This window comes from Trichomycterus rosablanca, chromosome 15 (genome assembly GCF_030014385.1).
Source record: "Trichomycterus rosablanca isolate fTriRos1 chromosome 15, fTriRos1.hap1, whole genome shotgun sequence".
Classification (NCBI taxonomy): Eukaryota; Metazoa; Chordata; class Actinopteri; order Siluriformes; family Trichomycteridae; genus Trichomycterus; species Trichomycterus rosablanca.
In genome coordinates, this window is record NC_086002.1 from 22,559,324 (window position 1) to 22,581,921 (window position 22,598).

The 22,598-nt window shown below is 38.0% G+C and overlaps 1 pseudogene; it reads right to left on the bottom strand.

The window, feature by feature from the left end:
• Window positions 1-18,249: 18,249 nt before the first annotated feature.
• Window positions 18,250-22,189, bottom strand: LOC134328388 (NACHT, LRR and PYD domains-containing protein 9-like; annotated as a pseudogene).
• Window positions 22,190-22,598: the final 409 nt, after the last annotated feature.

The following is a 22,598-nucleotide window of genomic DNA, read 5'->3' on the forward strand; positions in this document are numbered from 1 at the left end:
GTACTACTACTACTACTGAGTACTACTACTGAGTACTACTACTACTGAGTACTACTACTGAGTACTACGACTACTACTGAGTACTACTACTACTGAGTACTACCACTGAGTACTCTTACTGAGTACTACCACTACTACTACTACTGAGTACTACTACTAGTGAGTACTACTACTGAGTACTACTACTACTACTACTACTGAGTACTACTACTACTACTACTACTGAGTACTATTACTGAGTACTACTACTACTGAGTACTACTACTACTACTACTGAGTACTACTACTGAGTACTACTACTGAGTACTACTACTACTACTACCACTGAGTACTACTACTACTGAGTACTACCACTGAGTACTACTACTGAGTACTACTACTACTACTACTGAGTACTACTACTACTGAGTACTACTACTACTGAGTGCTACTACTACTACTACTGAGTAGTACTACTACTACTACTGAGTAGTACTACCACTGAGTACTAATACTACTACTGAGTACTACTACTACTACTACTACTACTACTGAGTACTACTACTACTGAGTACTACTACTACTACTACTACTGCGTACTACTACTGAGTACTACGACTACTACTGAGTACTACAACTACTACTACTACTGAGTACTACTACTACTGAGTACTACAACTACTACTGAGTACTACTACTACAACTACTACTGAGTACTACTACTACAACTACTACTGAGTACTACTACTACTGAGTACTACTACTGAGTACTACTACTGAGTACTACTACTACTACTGAGTACTACTACTGAGTACTAATACTACTATTGAGTACTACTACTGAGTACTACGACTACTACTGAGTACTAATACTACTACTACTACTGAGTACTCTTACAGAGTACTACTACTGAGTACTACCACTGAGTACTCTTACTGAGTACTACTACTGAGTACTACTACTGAGTACTAGTACTACTGAGTGCTACTACAACTACTACTGAGTAGTACTACCACTGAGTACTACTACTACTACTACTGAGTACTACTACTACTGAGTACTACTACTACTACTGAGTACTACTACTGAGTACTACTACTACTGAGTACTACTACTACTACTACTACTACTGAGTACTACTACTACTACTGAGTACTACTATTACAACTACTACTGAGTACTACTACTACTGAGTACTACTACTGAGTACTACTACTACTGAGTACTACTACTACTACTACTACTACTACTACTGAGTACTACTACTACTACTGAGTACTACTATTACAACTACTACTGAGTACTACTACTACTGAGTAAGTACTACTACTGAGTACTACTACTACTACTGAGTACTACTACTACTGAGTACTACTACTACTGAGTATTACTACTGAGTACTACTACTACTGAGTACTACCACTGAGTACTCTTACTGAGTACTACTACTACTACTGAGTACTACTACTACTACTGAGTACTACTACTACTAAGTACTACTACTGAGTACTACTACTACTGAGTACTACTACTACTACTACTGAGTACTACTACTGAGTAGTTCTATTGAGTACTACTACTGAGTGCTACTACTACTACTGAGTACTACTACTACTACTACTGAGTACTACTACTGAGTACTTCTATTGAATACTACTACTGAGTACTACTACTACTACTGAGTACTACTACTGAGTACTACGACTACTACTGAGTACTACTACTACTACTACTGAGTACTAGTACTGAGTACTACTAATACTGAGTACTACTACTGAGTACTACTACTACTACTGAGTACTACTACTGAGTACTACTACTACTGAGTACTACTACTGAGTACTACGACTACTACTGAGTACTACTACTACTACTGAGTACTACTACTACAACTACTGAGTACGACTACTACTGAGTACTACTACTACTACTGAGTACTACCACTACTACTACTACTGAGTACTACTACTACTACTGAGTACTACTACTACAACTACTACTGAGTACTACTACTACTGAGTACTACTACTACTGAGTACTACTACTACTACTGAGTACTACTACTGAATACTACTACTACTACTGAGTACTACTACTGAGTACTACTACTACTGAATACTACTACTACTACTGAGTACTACTACTGAGTACTACGACTACTACTGAGTACTACTACTACTGAGTACTACCACTGAGTACTACTACTACTACTACTACTGAGTACTACTAGTAGTGAGTACTACTACTGAGTACTACTACTACTACTACTACTGAGTACTACTACTACTACTGAGTACTACTACTGAGTACTACTACTGAGTACTACTACTGAGTACTACTACTACTGAGTACTACTACTACTGAGTACTACTACTGAGTACTACTACTGAGTACTATAACTACTACTACTGAGTACTACTACTACTGAGTACTACCACTGAGTACTCTTACTGAGTACTACTACTACTACTACTACTGAGTACTACTACTGAGTACTAGTACTACTGAGTACTACTACTACTGAGTGCTACTACTACTACTGAGTAGTACTACCACTGAGTACTACTACTACTACTGAGTACTACTACTACTACTGAGTACTACTACTGAGTACTACTACTACTGAGTACTACTACTACTACTACTACTACTACTACTACTACTGAGTACTACTACTGAGTACTACGACTACTACTGAGTACTACTACTACTGAGTATTACAACTACTACTGAGTACTACTACTTCAACTACTACTGAGCACTACTACTACAACTACTACTGAGTACTACTACTACTGAGTACTACTACTACTGAGTACTACGACTACTACTGAGTACTACTACTGAGTACCACTACTGAGTACTACTACTACTACTGAGTACTACTACTACTACTAAGTACTACTACTGAGTACTATGACTACTACTGAGTACTTCTACTACTACTACTGAGTACTACTACTGAGTACTACTACTACTTAATACTACCACTGAGTACTCTTACTGAGTACTACCACTTCTACTGAGTACTACTACTACTGAGTACTACTACTGAGTACTACTACTGAGTACTAGTACTACTGAGTGCTACTACTACTACTACTACTGAGTACTACTACTACTGAGCACTACTACTACTACTGAGTACTACTACTGAGTACTACTACTGAGTACTACTACTGAGTACTACTACTGAGTACTACGACTACTACTGAGTACTACTACTACTACTACTACTACTACTGAGTACTACTACTACTACTGAGTACTACTACTACAACTACTACTGAGTACTACTACTACTGAGTACTACTACTGAGTACTACTACTACTACTACTGAGTACTACTACTACTACTGAGTACTACTACTACTGAGTACTACTACTGAGTACTACTACTACTGAGTACTACCACTGAGTACTCTTACTGAGTACTACTACTACTACTGAGTACTACTACTACTGAGTACTACTACTGAGTACTAATACTACTGAGTGCTACTACTACTACTACTACTGAGTACTACTACCACTGAGTACTACTACTACTACTGAGTACTACTACTACTGAGTACTACTACTACTACTGAGTACTACTACTGAATACTACTACTGAATACTACTACTGAGTACTACTACTACTGAGTACTACTACTGAGTACTACGACTACTACTGACTACTACTGACTACTACTACTACTACTGAGTACTACTACTACAACTACTACTGAGTACTACTACTACTGAGTACTACTACTGAGTACTACTACTACTACTACTGAGTACTACTACTACTGAGTACTACTACTACTAGTACTGAGTACTACAGCGGGGCCAAAAAGTATTTAGTCAGCCACTGATTGTGCAGGTTCTCCTACTTAGAAAGATGAGAGAGGTCTGTAATTTTCATCATAGGTACACTTCAACTATGAGAGACAAAATGAGAAAAAAATCCAGGAAATCACATTGTAGGATTTTTAAAGAATTTATTTGTAAATTATGGTGGAAAATAAGTATTTGGTCAATAACAAAAGTTCAACTCAATACTTTGTAACATAACCTTTGTTGGCAATGACAGAGGTCAAACGTTTCCTGTAAGTCTTCACCAGGTTTGCACACACTGTAGCTGGTATTTTGGCCCATTCCTCCATGCAGATCTCCTCTAGAGCAGTGATGTTTTGGGGCTGTCGCTGAGCAACACGGACTCCACAAATTTTCTATGGGGTTGAGGTCTGGAGACTGGCTAGGCCACTCCAGGACCTTGAAATGCTTTTTACGGAGCCACTCCTGCGTTGCCCGAGCGGTGTGCTTGGGATCATTGTCATGCTGGAAGACCCAGCCACGTTCCATTTTCAATGCTCTCACTGATGGAAGGAGGTTTTGGCTTAAAATCTCACGATACATGGCTCCGTTCATTCCTCCCTTAACACGGATCAGTCGTCCTGTCCCCTTTGCAGAAAAACAGCCCCAAAGCATGAGGTTTCCACCCCCATGCTTCACAGTAGGTATGGTGTTCGTGGGATGCAACTCAGCATTCTTCTTCCTCCAAACACGAAGAGTTGAGTTTTTGCCAAAACGTTCCATTTTGGTTTAATCTGACCACATGATATTCTCCCAATCCTCTTCTGGATCATCCCTATGCTCTCTGGCAAACTTCAGATGGGCCTGGACATGTACTGGCTTAAGCAGGGGGACACGCCTGGCACTGCAGGATTTGAGTCCCTCTCGGCGTAGTGTGTTACTGATGGTAGCCTTTGTTACTTTGGTCCCAGCTCTCTGCAGGTCATTCATCAGGTTCCTCTGTGTAGTTCTGGGATTTTTGCTCACCGTTCTCATGATCATTTTGACCCCACGGGATCGAGGGAGATTATCAATGGTCTTGTATGTCTTCCATTTTCTTACAATTGCTCCCACAGTTGATTTATTCACACCAACCTGCTTGCCTATTGTAGATTTACTCTTCCCAGCCTGGTGCAGGTCTACAATTTTCTTCCTGGTGTCCTTCGACAGCTCTTTGGTCTTGGCCATGGTTGACTGTTTGAGGCTGTGGACAGATGTCTTTTATACAGACATCAAGGTCAAACAGGTGCCATTAAAACATCGAGTGGAGGACAGAAGAGCTTCTTAAAGAACAAGTTACAGGTCTGTGAGAGTCAGAAATCTTGCTTGTTTGTTATTGACCAAATACTTATTTTCCACCATAATTTACAAATAAATTCTTTAAAAATCCTACAGTGTGATTTCCTGGATTTTTTTTCTCATTTTGTCTCTCATAGTTGAAGTGTACCTATGATGAAAATTACAGACCTCTCTCATCTTTCTAAGTAGGAGAATTTGCACAATCAGTGGCTGACTAAATACTTTTTGGCCCCACTGTACATGTCCACTCTACGAAACTACATGCATCACCGGAATTGGAACCTAAAGCAGATACCACTGCTGCACAAATATTTTTCAAGAGTTTTTTTCGTGGACTCCATCCATAGAGGCTGATATTATGCAATGTCACTTTCTGAGCTGTTACAGGAACTCCTATATGTATTCACTTTAGTAGCATTGATTGTCTACTTTGAGGTCTGTATTTTCAACATAGTCTTTCTAAAGTATTTATTATTGGTTGTTTATAAGAGGGAAAACTCTACTTGTCAACGTAAAAACGATGCAATTATTGAGAGGTGATACAATTTAGAATTATGTGATATTAAAGTGATATTGCACAGTGTTGTACTCACATATAGATAAATAAATTGACTGACAACAAAACGTCACTAAAAATAAAGTATTTTCAAAAGAACAAAACTGAAGGAATAGATGGACTGACTAGGAACAGTATATGGCTGAAATATATCTGCAGATGCATGATGTCCAGTTTAGTGGACACATGGTTATTCAGAAGTTACTCCTTTTGTAAAATCAATATTAGAAAAATAAAACAATTATATTATTCCTCACATTACATTATGTTGTAATATTTTTAACCTGCAGCTGGTCCTGACTGCTTCAGTTCTGGATGTGTTAAACTTTATAAAATAGTCCTTTTTGCTATTGCAGTTTAGTTAGTGAAGCTTCAGGTGTGACGCTCTGCATCGTTCATGTTCTTGTATTTCTCTGTGTAGTACCTGATGTGGTCTGATTATGTACACCAAAACCCATGGCCTCTACTTTTTAGGTCTCTTCCAACCATTCAACAAGGTCCCTTAGAAAGTTCCAGGATGAGAATCATACAGAAGAGACTTTCTTGACCAGTCCTCTAAACATCTTGAAAATCTAACTTCAAGACCTCATCATCTGTAATTTTTCAGTGAAGATCCTTGGAGATTATCTGGCCACTCAAGTAATCCTCCTCATGTTTTCATCAAGGCAGAAACATTTCTAGTAGCTTTAAACGTCTTTATTACAGGCCAAATAGTGAACATCAGCTCCTAACTTACAGTGGGGCCAAGAAGTATTTAGTCAGCCACTGATTGTGCAAGTTCTCCTACTTAGAAAGATGAGAGAGGTCTGTAATTTTCATCATAGGTACACTTCAACTATGAGAGACAAAATGAGAAAAAAAATCCAGGAAATCACATTGTAGGATTTTTAAAGAATTTTCTTTAAGAAGCTCTTCTGTCCTCCACTCGTTACCTGTATTAATGGCACCTGTTTGACCTTGTTGTCAGTATAAAAGACATCTGTCCACAGCCTCAAACAGTCAGACTCCAAACTCAACCATGGCCAAGACCAAAGAGCTGTCGAAGGACACCAGGAAAAAAATTGTAGACCTGCACCAGGCTGGGAAGAGTGAATCTACAATAGGCAAGCAGGTTGGTGTGAATAAATCAACTGTGTGAGCAATTGTAAAAAAATGAAAGACATACAAGACCATTGATAATCTACCTCGATCTGGGGCCCCACGCAAGATCTCATCCCGTGGGGTCAAAATGATCATGAGAACAGTGAGCAAAAATCCCAGAACTACACGGAGGGACCTGATGAATGACCTGCAGAGAGCTGGGACCAAAGTAACAAAGGCTACCATCAGTAACACACTACGCCGAGAGGGTCTCAAATCCTGCAGTGCCAGGCGTGTCCCCCTGCTTAAGCCAGTACATGTCCAGGCCCGTCTGAAGTTTGCCAGAGAGCATATGGATGATCCAGAAGAGGATTGGGAGAATATCATGTGGTCAGATTAAACCAAAATGGAACTTTTTGGTAAAAACTCAACTCTTCGTGTTTGGAGGCTGAGTTACATCCAAAGAACACCATACCTACTGTGAAGCATGGGGGTGGAAACATTATGCTTTGGGGCTGTTTTTCTGCATAGGGGACAGGACGACTGATCCATGTTAAGGGAAGAATGAACGGGGCCATGTATCGTGAGATTTTAAGCCAAAACCTCCTTCCATCAGTGACAGCATTGAAGATGGAACGTGGCTGGGTCTTCCAGCATGACAATGATCCCAAACACACCGCTCGGGCAATGAAGGAGTGGCTCCGTAAAAAGCATTTCAAGGTCCTGGCATGGCCTAGCCAGTCTCCAGACCTCAACCCCATAGAAAATTTGTGGATGGAGTTGAAAGTCCGTGTTGCCCAGCGACAGTCCCAAAACATCACTGCTCTAGAGGAGATCTGCATGGAGGAATGGGCCAAAATACCAGCTACAGTGTGTGCAAACCTGGTGAAGACTTACAGGAAACGTTTGACCTCTGTCATTGCCAACAAAGGTTATGTTACAAAGTATTGAGTTGAACTTTTGTTATTGACCAAATACTTATTTTCCACCATAATTTACAAATAAATTCTTTAAAAACCCTACAATGTGATTTCCTGGATTTTTTTCTCATTTTGTCTCTCATAGTTGAAGTGTACCTATGATGAAAATTACAGACCTCTCTCATCTTTCTAAGTAGGAGAACCTGCACAATCAGTGGCTGACTAAATACTTTTTGGCCCCACTGTACATGTGCCAGGTCCTGAGTGTTCAGTCTATCAGATTAATTCAGCTGGTACCAGAAACCTGATGGACTCTTCAATCTCATTGCTTCAGTACTGATGTATAGAAGGAGGAGATGAAGGTCTATCAACACTTCAGAGTGGGTTTGAAAATGTTGATCTTGTACAGGAAGTGATGTCATGCACACAGTTATACAGAAAGAATGTTTACAGGTTTGAGCAGTAAAAAGCTGAACAAAGCATCACCATGTAGAATCCCAGTGTGAAGAGTAGATGGTGTTTATCTCCACTGCTCTTCTTCTTCTTCTCATAATTTAATGTTTGTTAGAATCCGAAGCTGTAGAAGAGATCAGACATGATCAGTTGTTTGTCACCTATTAGACTCAATCAGAAACAGAATAAACACCAGCACACACACACACACACACACACACAGACACACACACACCAGCTGAAACAATAATAGAACATTTTACATGATTCATTGTTCAATGAGGAACCCTGATACAAATGAAATTCTGCTAATGAGCAGTTCTGATTCCACAATAAAAAAGACATACCATTGCATGTGTGTCTGTGTGTGATATCTGTGCATGTGTGAGTGTTAAGGTGTGTCTGTGTATAAAGCAACAGTAAGTTAGTTCCATTAGGTTACATTGTGGATCCACCTGTAGATCTTTGAGCAGTTTTACTCCTGATTCTCCTGGATGATTGTGGTTCAGTTGCAGTTCTCTCAGACGTGATGATGGATTTGATTTCAGAGCTGAAGCCAGAGCAGTAAAACCTTCATCTGTAATACTGCAGCTCCACAGCCTGCAGAAGAAAATCATTTAATAAAAATCATACATCATCTTCTCCCACCTCCTCCTCCATCTCCATTCAGATCAACAACCAGACATCACTGAGAAATCTTCAACATGTAAAACTATTGTATTATATTAATGATAAAGAGTTTTATCTTGTGTGGGGAAAATGAGTAAAATATCAAACTCATACACACATCAATAACAGTTTCTGTATGAATGATCTTCTACCGAGTGAAAGTGAAGAACTTACCCCAGTATCTCCAGTTTACATTGTGGATTCTCCAGTCCAGTAGAGAGCAGCTTCACTCCTGAATCCTTCAGTTCATTAAAACCCAGGTACAGATGTTTCAGACTGGAGGAGTTCAAACTGAGAACTGAGGACAGAACTTCACAACTTTTCTCTGTTAGATTACAATTCCACAACCTGGAGAGAAATAATCAGATCAATCAGAGAAATGAAAGACGTCACCCTGCACCAGTAGGTGGAATCCAAAGTACAGTAGACCATTTAATTGGCTCCGAAGGGCTGTTCTTAAGTCAAAATGTTCATAAGTTAAACCTACTCTTCCCATAAGAAATAATGTAGACAGAATTAATGAGTGCCAGACCTCCCAAACCATCCCATATACAAGTATATTTTCTCTTAAATCTTATATTGGCATTACTGTAATAAACAATAATAAACAACAATAATAATTATAATAATACTTTTTTTTTTTCTAAGCAAAATTATAAATAAAATACACATTTACTAACATGGAAAACACCAAACATGTGGCACAGTTCACCCAAAAGCCAGCTAAAAAAGATCAGTTTTGAGACACAGCTGCAGATGAGCAGGCACGTAGCTTAAGAGGGAGAATATTCCACAACTTGGGGCCTGCAACACTAAATACCCTGTCACCAAATGTACATCATTTTGAGGGGGGAACTTTTAACAGATGCAGGGTGGAAGAGTGAAGAGACCGAGCTGGAGAATATGATTTTAGCAAACCTCCAAGATATGAAGGTGAGAGACCATGTAAAAACCAGCATCAACAGTTTATATTGTATTCTGTATTAGACTGGAAGCCTGTTTAGGTGTTTTAAAGTTGGGGTGATGTGCTCCAAAGATCTAGCATGGGTTAAAATCCTTGCAGCTGGTACTGTACTGTATATAAAAAAGACACACATCACATTTCAGTGTAATAAATGTATTTCTTATTTCTATAAAATATAACTTCCTTATACTTGTCTTTTCTACTTTGAATCATACATATTGTCGATTTTGCCATTCCAAACATAGAGGCAAGATCAGTCGCTCAAACGCCATGCTCATATTTCTCGATAGCTTCCTTTGTTTTTTTTCAATAGAAATATATTTTTCATTTTCTCACCACTACGCTTTCTTTGCAACTTATTTGGGGCCATTTCGATATTGAATTTTTACAAAATATATGAAATCCCCAGAAAAACACCATCCGCTGCTCACTGTATATACCAGGGGTCACCAACCTTTTCCAGACCGAGAGCTACTTCAAGGCTACTAAATGATCTGAAGGGTTACTTGGTGATACAAACTTCCTGAATAACATAAAGTTGCACGGTTTGCCTTTAATTATTATTATTATTATTATTATTATTATTATTATTATTATCAATATTCATATATATGAAGAGACTGTATGATCATTTTAATGTTAATGGGTCCTCAGAAAAATGATTAACAATGATTTACCACGGTAGGAAACACATATATTTCAACATGTAACATTATTTATCTCTATTAATCTAAATCTGTTTCAATATTTGAAATTCAGAGCCATCACATTTTTGATATTTTTGTAAATGTCTTACTTGACAGCATTTTGATCAAAATCAAACCATTTTTTGTACAAATGATCATTACACTTATTTTGGATTTACTGATCTTTATTATATTTTAATATAAAATAAATATAAAAGGATTTTTAAAAAAACAAACAAACAAGGTTTGTAGGAGGTAAGGGACATTAATTTTGTGTATAAAAAATTACATTACATTTATTTTTACTTTAAAATTAATGGAAAATAAATACAAACATTATTTTTTTAATATGGTTTGTAGTATTTCATTTGTTTGTATAAAACAGTTTGACATTGAGCCATCAAATCATTACAATACTTTAATGGATTTATTTGTGTGTAATCAGTGCAGAGTAAATGTTTCCTATTCTGTTAGTTTGATGACGCTCCCTAACGCATTAGCTGAAGTGGGAGATCGATCAGCGGTTGTATTTTAACCTTTCTTTAAATAAATACATGTAATCTTAAAATTACTGTGAGACTATGTGTGACAAATACGATGTACATGGAAGTTTTAGTCACACATACTGTAGTGTCTCTCCACGTTCCTCCCAATTATTGTAAAAATATGAAGTTTTCTTTTTTTTTCTTGTAGGTTTTTTCATTATTATTATTATTTCGGGGTAAAACCTGCATCTCGCTCCGTATCATAGCCGCGCATGCGTAGCTCGCACGCTATAAAACTACGCACGCAGACCAGATCAGAGCTCATATAAACATCAAACATTATTGTTTTTAAAATGTTATATTCAGTATTTTGTCATTTTCAAATATACATCAATGCAAGTGTCATTGATTTAAAAAGAGCAGCATCACAAATCTAATTTTTAGACGAAGCTCTATAGTCACTAGTGCTATTTTAGAACATGCCCTGCGGGCGACTCAAGTGGTCCCTGCAGGCGACCAGGTGCCCGCGGGCACCGTGTTGGTGACCCCTGGTATATACAGTGAGGAAAATAAGTATTTGATACACTGCCGATTTTGCAAGTTTTCCCGAATGGAGAGGCCTGTAATTTTTATCGTAGGTACACTTCAACTGTAAGAATCTAAAAAAAATCTAAATCTAAAAAAATCTGTAAGAATCTAAAAAAAAATCCAGATAATCACATTGTATGATTTTTAAATAATTAATTTGCATTTTATTGCATGAAATAAGTATTTGATACAATGGAAAAACAGAACTTAATATTTGGTACACAAACCATTACAGAGGTCAGACGTTTCCTGTAGTTCTTGACCAAGTTTGCACACACTGCAGCAGGGATTTTGGCCCACTCCTCGACCCAGCCACGATGGGAAAGAGGTTGTTGGCCAAAATCTCGCAATACATGACCCCATCCATCCTCCCTTCAATACAGTGCAGTCGCCCTGTCCTTTTGCAGAAAAGCACCCCCAAAGTATGATGTTTTCACCCCATGCTTCATGGTTGGGACGGGTTGTGCTCATCCTCTTTCTTCCTCCAAACACGGCAAGTGGAGCTGATACCAAAAAGCTCTATTTTGGTCTAACCACATGACCTTCTCCCATGCCTCCTCTGGATCATCCAGATAGTCATTGGTGATCTTCAAATGGGCCTGGACATGTGCTGGTGTGAGCAGGGGGGCCTTGCGTGCACTGCAGGATTTTAATCCATGGCGGCATAGTTACCAACAGTAATCTTTGAGACTGTGGTCCCAGCTCTCTTCAGGTCATTGACCAGGTCCTCCTGTGTGGTTCTGGGCTGATACCTTTCTCAGGATCATCCTTACCCCAACAGGTGCAGTAAATACAGGTAATGAGTGCAGAATAGGAGGGCTTTTTAAAAAAACAGGTCCAGAATTCTTGCTGGTTGGTAGGTGATCAAATATTTCATGCATGGGGTAAAAACATCATAAATTTGGGGGTGCTTTTCTGCAAAGGGACAGGACGACCGCACTGTATTGAAGGGAGGATGGTCGGGGTCATGTATCACCAGATTTTGGCAACCACCTCCTTCCCTTAGTAAGAGCATTGAAGATGGGTCGTGGCTGGGTCTTCCAGCATGACAATGACCCGAAACACACAGCCAGGGCAACTAAAGAGTGGCTCTGTAAGAAGCATTTCAAGGTCCTGGAGTGGCCTAGCCAGTCTCCAGACCTGAACTCAATAGAAAATCTTTTTAAACTGCTATTACCACAAAGCGGTAACCGAGTCAGACTCGTCAGTCTGATGATCCTGAACTAACGAACTTAGTAACTGATGTATTTTTGTCTCTGCCTGGCTCTGTGAAGTAACGTTTTCTGCTCTAATTTACATCAAAAGCAAGAACCGCTTACGATTTACAAAAGTGAACCACAAATTTATATAATGTGCTCATAGAATCGGCTCAAATGGAATCTGACTGTATTATCTGTATTAAGTAAATATTTCAATCAGCAAAATTGCATCGTATGTATGATGTGCACAACGTTAATTATGTTATTTTAGCTTTCGAAATGGTTTCTGTGCGATGGTTGCTGGGGGGGCGTGGTCGAGGTGCACCTTTGAGTGGGGGGATGGGGGGGGGGGGGCGCAGATTCGCAGTTGACACACACAGCCAGGGCAACTAAAGAGTGGCTCTGTAAGAAGCATTTCAAGGTCCTGGAGTGGCCTAGCCAGTCTCCAGACCTGAACTTAAAAGAAAATCTTTGGAGGGAGCTGAAACTCAATGTTGCCCAGCGACAGCCCCGAAAGCTGAAAGATCTGGAGAAGATCTGTATGGAGGAGTGGGCCAAAATCCCTGCTGCTGGGTGTGCAAACTTGGTCAAGAACTACAGGAAACGCCTGACCTCTGTAAAGGTTTCTGTACCAAATATTAAGTTCTGTTTTTCAATTGTATCAAATACTTATTTCATGCAATAAAATGCAAATTAATTATTTAAAAATCATACAATGTGATTATCTGGATTTTTTTTTAGATTCTGTCTCTCACAGTTGAAGTGTACCTACGATAAAAATTACAGGCCTCTCTATTGTTTGTAGGTAGGAAAACTGGCAAAATCGGCAGTGTATCAAGTGTATCAAATACTTATTTTCCCCACTATATATATATATATATACATAGATAGATAGATAGAGAGAGAGAGAGAGAGAGAGAGAGAGAGAGAAAGACATTAATTTTTTAGTGTGTTAAGTTGGAAAATAAAAAAACGCTCGTAGCCCAAAATGTTTGTATGGTAAACGGTTATGGAGGACGAAAAATGACATAAGTATAAATAAATAAATGCACAAATAAATAATGCAATGAATAAATAAATAAACTAATAAATACATTTTCGTCATGAAAATAGACATATTTAAATAAATGGCTTGAATCTATTTCTATACATCAGATTTTATTTGGGCTGTTTCTGTATTTATACATTTATTTATGTATTTATACATTTATTTATTTCTGTATTTATTTATTTATATATTTATACATTTATTTCGTTTTTTCCACATGTATGCATTTATTTATTTATGTATTTCCACGTTTATGCATTTATTTATTTATGTATTTCTGTGTCCGTACGTTAATAAGGTAGGCGGGTCCTATCCTCAAGCTACAGCAGGATTGGTCAGGTTGGCAAACTAGGCAGAAGTAACCGATTTCTAACAACCTTAACGTTACACCAGACCTGGGCATGGTACGGCCCGCATGAGGTTCGTGGCAATTAAAAATTAGATGTAAATAAATGTCCATCAAACATGCAATAAAACAGGATTGATTTTGATGGAGCGCTGTGTCTTTAAATATCCGTATGTTTTGATTGGCGTGTGTGCGAGTGTATCAGCTTCACGTAATGCGAACAGAGTGTGACTGACGGTGGAGTTTTTAACAAGACGTGAACTTCAGGTCAGGTGTAAAATCACAATCTAGGCTCTAAATCGCGGTACTAAACGGAGAAAAACATGAACGATGCAGATCACCACACCTGAAGCGTCACTAACTAAATTGCAAAAGCATCAAGGACTTTTTAAGAAGTTTTACACGTCCAGAACTGAAGAAGTCAGGACCAGCTTAGTGATTTTAAAAAGAATAAACAACATTAACAAAGGACTGAAAACAGCAAATGAGGTGATTAGACAAAAAAAAAATAGTGTAACGTTTAAAAACCACATTTAGTTCACATTTGTTTGTTTTTGCATTTGTTTGTTTAAATAGAGAATCAAATGTATTAAATTAATTTAAATGTTGATTTTTACTCTGCCTACTTCTAATTTTCTGATTGTAACATCTAAACATTAACAGCTTATTAGAACTGCACAATTTACTGCTTTTTGTAAAGAGTGGGCAGTTGTAGCCTAGTGCTTAAGGTTCTGGACTAGTAATTAAAAGGGAGCTGGTTCAAGCCCCACCACTACCAGGTTGCTGCTGTTGGACCCTTGATCAAGTCCCGTAACCCTCAATTACTCAGACTGTATACTGTAACTGTATTGTAAATCGCTTTGCATAAAGGCGTCTGCTAAATGCTGAAAATGTAATGTAAATGTAAATAAAGAGATAAAATTAATATTGAGCAGAATTAAGTTCACCTTATAAGTTCACTTTATTCCAATCTTTTCCATTTCAAAAAAAAAAAAAAAAAAAAAAAAAAAAAAAAGCCACTTTGGTTCTAACAGGTTTTAGCAGATTTGTGTTCTTCGACTGTTGTTTACCTAAACTTGAGAAATGAAATGTTCACTAAAGAAGCACTTCTGTAAGTCGCTCTGGATAAGAGCGTCTGCTAAATGCCGAAAATGTAATGTAAATGTATTGGTCCGGCCCTCCACATTCCCAGTTTCTTATGTGGCCCCTTGGAAAATTTAATTGCCCACCCCTGCGTTACATGAACACTAGCTAGGCCAGCGGTTCCCAAAGTGGGGGGCGCAGAAGCGTGACGGGGAATTAAGTCTGACTGAAATTAAGCGCGGAACCAATGTTTTAATGTCTGAATTTTTATTATGGTGGACGATGAACAAACCGTGTTTTCAGGACTGTCAGGATTCATTCTGACAGAGACTCTAGATCGGGGAGCTTAATACATCCATCACACAGTACACGCTGGCAGGGGCGGACCCATTTCTGCATGCAGGTGTTCCCACAGGGACGCAATTCAACAGCACACCCCAAACAAGTAGTTCTCCATCAAAACGGTGCAGTAATACACTCAACATAAATGTCAACCACCAACACAATTACAGAACTTACTACTATTACTACTAATACTGACTACTATGACTACTTAGTACTTTAGTAGTAGTTGAGGCGTGCAAAGAGTAAAGGCACCCTTGGGCTCTGTGCGTTCCAGTGTTGCCAGATTGGGCGATTTTCCGCCAAATTGAGCGGATTTTGTTGGAAAACAATTTAATAGCAGTTAAATAACACTTCCATCCAGTTTGTATCATATTGTTAATATTTGTTTTCTATGCATTCAGGCTAGCATGTTCTGGGGTTTAACTGAGTGTCTTTATTACACACAAATTGGCAGCCAAAAGTTTTACAAAGAAATACTGCCTCATAATGTTCAGGTTGCTATATTTAGCTTTTTCACTTGTCAGGGAAAATGAAGAGGGAAAAAAATTATTATTATTATGCGGGTATTCGTGATGTAATTCTACATGACCCTCACTGTCTGTATAGGTAAATGAGTGAGTGACCACATAAAAAAGGTATCAGTTTTTCATCTTTCAAACGGGGGGTGGGGGGGCATGACAGAAAAAGTTTGAGAACCACTGCGCTAATGATCTTAAATCATGTGCAATGACTCTTAAAAAAATCGCCATCAGTAACACAGGACTGCTTAAAATCAAAGAACATCGACAACTTGTTGCTAGCAATGCTTCAGCCTGGAACACAGCCGCTGTAGGGCCAAGGCATTAGTAGTAGAGTCGAATTGATTGCAACTCGCTGACCAATCCTGTTGTAGCTTAAGGATAGGACCCGCCTACCTTATTAACATACGGACACAGAAATACATAAATAAATAAATGCATAAATGTGGAAATACATAAATAAATAAATGCATAAATGTGGAAAAAACTAAATAAATGTATAAATATATAAATAAATAAATGTATAAATACAGAAATAAATAAATGTATAAATACAGAAATAAATGTATAAATACAGAAACAGCCCAAATAAAATCTGATGTATAGAAATAGATTCAAGCCATTTATTTAAAAATGTCTATTTTCATGACGAAAATTTATTTATTAGTTTATTTATTTATTGCATTATTTATTTGTGCATTTATTTATTTATACTTATGTCATTTTTCGTCCTCCATAAACGGTTTGTAAGTCTACTGTAGGGGTCTGCTGTACCAGATCTGATAATATTACCCAGACCAGGGATTTTCAACCTGTGGGGCGCGAGTACCTGTCCAGGGGGAGCGAGTGCCTGACCAGGGGAGACATGTTTGATCAGTCTTGCTGACCACACACACACACGTAGGTTTAATGTTATCTGAAAAAAACCCTTACAAATTAGGCGAACAGTGAAGATAAGTGACAAAAACAATGAGCGCTGGTAAAGTATGTGTATGTGTCTTTAAGAGAGGTGTAGGAGACGCTCTGTTCAGTGTCGCTATAAGTGAGTCAGGAGTCAATTAATTTCAACCGAATCGCAAGTTTTTTTTCTCAGTCATCTCTCCGTGTTTAATGTTATTAATTAATGTTGTGGTTTTAAATAAACACCAGATACTACAGAACATTTTGTGTGACTTAATTGGCTTAATTAAACTGCTATTACCACAGAGCGGTAACCGAGTCAGACTCGTCAGTCTGATGATCCTGAACTAACGAACTTAGTAACTGATGTATTTTTGTCTCTGCCTGGCTCTGTGTAATGTTTTCTGCTTTAATTTACATTAAAAAGCAAGAACCGCTTACGATTTACAAAAGTGAACCACAAATTTATATACCGTGCTCATAGAATCGGCTCAAATGGGATCTGACTGTATTATCTGTATTAAGTAAACATTTCAATCAGCAAAATTGCATCGTATGTACGATGTGCACAACGTTAAGTATGTTATTTTTAAAATGGTTTCTGTGCGATGGTTGCTGGGGGGGGGGGTGTTGGGCGTGGTCGAGGTGCACCTTTGAGTGAGGGGATGGGGGGGGCGCAGATTCGCGGTCGACACCCAGAGGGGGCGCATGTCCAAAAAGGTAGAAAACCCCTGACCCAGACTGCAGTGCAGATGAAAATGAATGCAGCTGAACTGATTTAGCTAAATCAGTAATCATTCCAACATGAGTGTAAAATGTGATTTTTAGGTATGAAGTGGATTTTTAAAAACAAATGTAGAATCTTCAGTAGATCTTTGTTGCTAAATGACCAGCTAACAATCACATTATAACATCTACACATTCAAAACAAAAACCCTTTCTAACACCAACCAATGGAACCTGGGATTTAAGTTCTAATTTTATTCATTGATGCTTCATAATCAGAGAGATTATCAGATGTTTTATAGTGGTGGGTTTATTGTTTACATTCTAAGCTTAGCTTGCTAACAGTTAACTGAACAAACAATTTTAATCACCACCTTAAATTGGATCCTAGTTCAGGTAAGCTAGTAAGCTGCAGTAAAGAACCATGCTAGCTAGGCTGTGATGACGTATGGAAAATCCCATACAACAACCGCTAAGGTTGTTTTATTAAATTGATTATTTAGAGTGAAACAGATCTTCTGTATCTACAGTGTGAAAGTGAAGATCTTACTCCAGTATCTCCAGTTTACAGTGTGGATTCTCCAGTCCAGCAGAGAGCAGCTTCACTCCTGAATCCTTCAGTTTATTGTAACGCAGGTTCAGATGTTTCAGACTGGAGGAGTTTAAACTGAGAACTGAGGACAGAACTTCACAACTTTCCTCTGTTAGATCACAATTCCACAACCTGGGGAGAAATAATCAGATACAAATTTTCTCTTCATTAATTACAAACACAAAACTGCAGTTTCAGCTCTGTATGATGTTTAAAATGCTCACTCTATACTGTAGAGTCTAATATGGAGAAATACTTGAAATTGTTTTATTTATTTCTCAAACATTCGTTTATTTAATAAATCTGAAACTTTCCACTGTTCACTGTATTTCACACAACCAAATATATGTAATATTGTATAATTAATTTAAAGAAAAATGTCTGTTTCCACTAACTGTGACTCTGTTGTTTATGCCTGAAAAGAAAGTGAAGTAAAAGAAACAATCCTGCCAGGATGTGATGATGTATGACGACTGTGAGGAGTTCTAAACAATGTCTTCTTAATTCATTTTCAGGTTTAAATGATTCTTTTAATTAGAACAGATCTTCTGTATCTACAGTGTGAAAGTGAAGATCTTACTCCAGTATCTCCAGTTTACAGTGTGGATTCTCCAGTCCAGCAGAGAGCAGCTTCACTCCTGAATCCTTCAGTTTATTGTAACTCAGGTTCAGATGTTTCAAACTGGAGGAGTCTAAACTAAGAACTGAGGACAGAACTTCACAACTTTCCTCTGTTAGATCACAACCCCACAACCTGGAGAGAAATAATAAGATTATACTGCACTGCAGATAACAGTGAAGGCAGTTAAACTGATGAACCAATAGGAGGACTGCTTTACTGTACTGATTTACAAATGGGTGGAGCTTCACATTTCTACACAGTCCAAAATATTGGAAGCACTAAATATAGCTGTTTAGCGACTAAGAGTTAATACAATGTTACTCATGGATTATAAACAACAACTTCATTTCCATCTCTATTCTAAACATGAATGAAAGTGACTGTGTGTGTGGCACCAGGGAGTGTTTCAACTTCCTTGCAAGTGTTATATTTACATTCCATAATTGCTCACTATTTTACTATTTAAAGGTTTCACTAATTATTAATTCAATAATTATCAGAAAGCTCTACGTAGAAACTGCTGTTACTAACATTCAGGGTTAGAGGTACAAATACTTCAGGTGAAATTCTACATTCTGTATAAAACTAGTGCACGAATCTAAACATGTAATTTTCACGTCATGTTTATGTAAACTGAGCTCTGTTTATTCTACGTCTGATTTATGATACTGTCGTATAGCAAAATGATCTAATTATTATTACAGTGTTTTCATCAGAGTAAAATTCATTCTCCTGAAAATATGATTACACACCAGTCAGATCAATTCCCTCCATGCTAACATCCTCAGATCTCAGCTAAAGTTGGCTAGTGTACCTCTGCACCACATGGACCACCATTTCACATCAGATTTTACTCAGTATAATTAGCAGATTGCAAGTTAGTAGGTGGTGCAGAAACAATTAACATTATTATCAAAGTTACTAAATTAGATGTAAATTTCAGACACATTTTGAGATCAGACTGCAACACTAGTTTTGCACCTTCATAGCTTCATAAATCTAATCATTATGAATCTAATCATTATGATGAAACCCTTAAATCAAACATTTATCAATAAATTACTCACTCAGCTCTTCTAGAAGCTTTTACCACTGGCAGCATCTTCAGAAGACATTCATGTGATGGATAATATTTCCTCAAATCAAACTCATCCAGCTCCTGATCTGAGTTCAGCAACACAAAAACCAGAGCCGACCACTGAGCAGGAGAAAGATCATTGGGATTAACAGAACCTCTTCTGTTCAGGTATTTTTTGGATTTCCTGTACTAGAGAATCATTGTTCAGTTCATTCAGACAGTGGAACAGATTGATGGATTTTTCTGGAGAGGGATTCTCACTGATCTTCTTCTTGATGTACCTGACTGTTTTCTTTTTGTTGTAAGAGCCACTTTCTGTTTGTGGCAGTAGGCCTCGTAAGAGAGTCTGATTGGACTCCAGTGTGAGACCCAGGAGGAAGCGGAGGAAAAGATCCAGGTGTCCATTCTCACACTGTAAGGCCTTGTCCACTGCACTCTTCAGAAAGTCAGACATATTTGTATAGTTTCTAAAGAGGTTAAAGAATCCAGTGTTTTGCATCACATGCACATTTCTGTTTTTGTTGAGGAAGGTGAGAAATACATATAAAGCAGCCAGAAACTCCTGAACACTCAGGTGCACAAAGCTGAAGACCTGACCCAGGTGCAGTCCAGCCTCTTTTTTGAAGATCTGGGTGCAGACTCCTGAGTACACTGATGTGTTTTTGACATCGATGCCACACTTTGTCAGGTCTTCTTCATAGAAGATCAGGTTTCCTCTTTCCAGCTGTTGGAAGGCCAGTTTTCCCAGTCCCAGTATCATCTCACTGGTCTGGTGTGGATCAGGGTCAGATTTTCCATGGTACTTTTGTTCCTTGTGTTTTATCTGAAAGATCAGAAAGTATGTAAACATCTGAGTCAGAGTTTTGGGGATCTCTTTCCCAATAGGTCCATCAAGAATTCTCTCTAGAACAGAGGCTGAGATCCAGCAGAAAACTGGAATGTGACACATGATGTAGAGGCTTCTTGATGACTTTATGTGTTTGATGATTTTACTTGCCAGGTTCTCATCACTGATCCTCTTCCTGAAGTACTCCTCTTTCTGAGGGTCACTGAACCATCGTACCTCTGTTACCTGGTCTACACACTCAGGAGGAATCTGATTGGCTGCTCCTGGTCGAGTGGTGATCCAGAGGTGAGCAGAGGGAAGCAGGTTCCCCTTGATGAGGTTTGTCAGCAGCACATCCATTTTTACTGACTTTGTCATGTTACACAATCGCTCATTATTTTGAAAATCTAGGGGAAGTCGACACTCATCCAGACCATCAAAAATGAACAAAACTTTATAAGCATTACAGTCTAATGATGGCAGACCATTCACTTTTGGGAAAAACCAATGAAGAAGTTCCATCAGACTGAGGTTTTCCTGCTTCATCAAGTTCAGCTCTCTAAAAGGAAGTGGAAATATGAAGATAACGTCCTGATTTGTTTTTCCTTCAGCCCAGTCTAAAATAAACTTTTGTACTAAGACTGTTTTTCCAATTCCAGCAATTCCTTTAGTCAGCACAGTTCTGATGGACGTGTCTTTAAAAAGGTCATTACATTTGATGGGTTTCTCCTGTGTTACTGGTCTCCTAGATGCTGCTTCAATCTGTCTGACCTCATGTTCATTATTGACATCTCCACTCCAACCCTCTGTGATGTAGAGCTCTGTGTAGATCTCATTCAGAAGTGCTGAGCTTCCATGCTGGAAAATTCCTTCATTAATTCTTTTACATTTCTCTTTCAGACTGGATTTGAATTTTTTCTGATGTATTAGTTCTAATAAACAGAATAAACAGATAATGATCAGTATTTCAATGCATGATCAATAAACATCATATTTTAAAATATTAACCTTTATGATTATAATTGGCTTATTTGTAGAGCTGTACCTGTATCAAGTACCTGATGCTTATAAAACGTTATATAATAGATTCTAAAAAACAATTAAAAGCCCAGATGATTCTAGAACCAAGTATTTAGGTCTCTTACTCCTCTGCAGGGTGTTAGCGAGGTCTGTCTGGTTCATGATCTTCAGAACATTCAGTGTGATCTTTAGCGACCCCTCTCTAAAACTACTCAGATCTTCCACATCCTTCACCTCCTGCTCAGAGCATGCTGGGTAATCTTCATTCAGGAGCTTTTTGAAATTATTTAGCTCAATCTTTACTATGCTGATGACTTTGAGCTCCAGTTCCTGTTTAGAGGAACAGATCATCACAACAAGCACCATGAGGTAATAAAGATGAGTGATGTGACCATATAAGGAGTGATGTAGTTCTAACATTATACTGAAACTAGCTGTTGTGATACATTTAGTATAATAACTTCTGTGACATATTGTTTTATTTTTTTCTGCATGTTATGTTCAATAAATGAATGAACAGTAAATGTTCATTAAAATGTGCTTAAGTTTTAAACTGGAATTTCACCTTTGTCCAAACCAGTCTTATTAAAAAAGTGAAAGGTTGTGTGTTTAATACCCCTAATAAAACCCAATAACCCCATACAGCAAAAATCAAGAGATCATTCAGATTCCTCAGTATTCATTTAACCAATCAGCAAACAAGATAAGCATTTTTATTATTACACACACATACAAACAAACCTTAAATATGAATTCCAGCTGATCTCTGTAAGTA